Consider the following 2534-nt stretch of genomic DNA (forward strand, 5'->3'; position numbering starts at 1 on the left):
GCATGAGGAGAACTCGAATTCTACTTGCTATGACACCTATTCAAACTTTAACTAACTATTAAATGCAACAAACTACTAACTAGAAGTTTAGAAGCCTAAGACAGTTAAGAGTCTAACTCCACATCATGCTGATAATAGCATTTATTACAATCAACTCTCGTTCTTTGAAAAGTGGTCTCCTGCAGTTTAGCTTTGGTGGATGTTTAAAGCTCCTTGCTGGCCCTTAATGTCTCATCTCCTTTACTACTCTTGAAAAGTAGGAAACTGCCCCTGTTTTTCTGCTTTTGGTTTCCTTAAAGATATTTGGAACCAATTAACCATGTTGATCTTCTTTAATTACCCAAAAATCTATTGGAGTGTCACATTCTTCATGTGTTGTAAGCCTTTCCAATATACATGTGTGATGACAAAACCTCTTTAAAGCTGATTGAAAAGTCATTTACAATACTAGCGGTGATCATTTGTATGATAAAAAGTTTAAAGTTCATATAACTTCCTTCCACTTGTTTTGCCCTGGCTGGTTGCTTGCACATTGTAAATAATCTTTTTCTGAGACTTCCTTTCAAAAATTTCCCCTCGGTCCCTCAAAATTTGCCAACTGAGTTTTAATTATGTAGCTACAGCAGTTTCGTAGCACGCTACGAAACTGTTGTGCATTAGGCATCATCTTCAGCAGTTTTTAAATTCAAAAGTCCTTCAAGCTTTTGGCGTTCAGCATCAGTTATACAGCATGAATTTATATTGAGATATGTCAAAGCAACAAGACTTCGAGAAATTTGTAGTTGGTGGCAGAAAATGGGGTGATGTGAAGACTAGCTTCTTGGCATCATAAAAACAGAACTTTGGAACCTGAGCTCTAAGAGCCAAATTTACGTCAAAAAATGATTTGATTGTTCCTATGTCCTCCCAGTAATCATTAAAAAGATATGCCTATACATTGCATTCTTTTGTTGATGCAGGAATAATTTCTGATCCAAAATCATTGACAGTTGGGTATCTAAACCTGAGAAGCTTGAGAAGAATGTCTATCTTGAAGACATATACACCCATTGATGCAATGTATGGTTTTTTTGTCAGCCTCATTGGGTGACAAACCAAGCACTGTTGTGTCCACTTTCATAGCTTTTAGATCAGCCCCCTTAGGCTTCTCACTAAAATAAAGCACGTGACCTCTATCATCAATTTTCATGAGACCAAAATCAGAAGCACGGTTGTCATCCATCAAGACACATGAAATTGTGATATCAGCCTTCTTATCGATATGTTTCTGTACAAAGTCCATATAGTTCATACGGTAGAGATGGTCACCTGACAAAATAATAACCTGTTCTATATGCCTATTCCTCGGATCCCTGAAAAAAAAAACAACATAAATTGCCTCACGGCATTTGCTGTGCCCTGAAACCAATTCATCCCATCTTCACCTGGAGTCTGAGTGGCTGCTAGAACCTCCACAAAGCCATCACTGAAGTTCACACCATTTCCAAAACCATATGCCTTGGAAATGTCTTGATTTAGAGACTGAGAATTAAACTGTGTTAAGATGAATATCTTATTGATCCCACTATTAATGCAATTACTCATTGGTACATCAATGAGTCTGTATGCGCCTCCAACTGGTACTGTTGGTTTGGCTCTTCTTCCTGTAAGAGGAAAAAGTTGTGTTCCTACTCCACCGCCTAGTATGATAGCAAGTATTGTTTTAGGGTCTGCAGAAGGCTTCTCAGGCATTGCCACATCAGTGTTTGAAATCGTAACATTCTTTCCAACCCTTGCATTTTTGTCAATGATACAATTCCTTATTTTTGTGTTCTTTACAATTCCAATAGGTACTTTCCCTTCTGCTAGGAGTGCTGCAATCTCAGCCTCTGTTTCATAATAGTCAACGCCAATCATCATGGTATCCTTTAATTCAATTCCAGATTCCAGACGTGAACGAATTCCAACAATGGAATGCTTGATATTGCATTTCTGAAGAAAACATCCATGTGAAACTATTGAATCCAGTACCTGGCATTTATCTATTATTTCCCCGATTGCTCTGATACCATTTTGGAAAGCCTAGTTGAATGACCAAAACCGCAGAGCAAAGTACAACTGCAAACATGTGCCAGTACCAAGACACCTAACGACCTAATGATGAGGATAAGCGGTTGGATATGATAGACGAAGTGTATAAGCTGACAACTGTTCGTAGCGCAGCTAGTGTAAATTCTGGGTTTTGCGCTACGAAAACACCTAGACAGTTTCATAACACATAAGAAGCTTAAAAAAAATTTGATACATGGAATCTATGTGAGTTATGTAACCAATGATGAATGAGAATGGAGTGTTTGACCTTTATTTAACCATACCACCAAGACTCCTAGGACTTAGATACTAAGCAAATTTGAAAGAAAACTAAACCCAGACTAACACCAAACCTTTACAATCATGATGTGAACAATTTATAAATTGTTTTTTAGGTGATAACATATTGAAAGAAAAAATGGTCACCATGCCGATCTTGGTCTTCCCAGATTCGAAGAAGGAAT

At 37.6% G+C, this 2534-nt stretch overlaps 1 pseudogene; it reads right to left on the minus strand.

The window, feature by feature from the left end:
* Positions 1-717: 717 nt before the first annotated feature.
* On the minus strand, positions 718-1899 carry LOC149265038 (glucose-1-phosphate adenylyltransferase large subunit, chloroplastic/amyloplastic pseudogene; annotated as a pseudogene).
* Positions 1900-2534: the final 635 nt, after the last annotated feature.

The sequence above is a fragment of the Pinus tabuliformis genome, chromosome 6 (genome assembly GCF_031772625.1).
Source record: "Pinus tabuliformis cultivar Carrire ecotype Pingquan chromosome 6, CPIR1, whole genome shotgun sequence".
Taxonomy (NCBI): Eukaryota; Viridiplantae; Streptophyta; class Pinopsida; order Pinales; family Pinaceae; genus Pinus; species Pinus tabuliformis.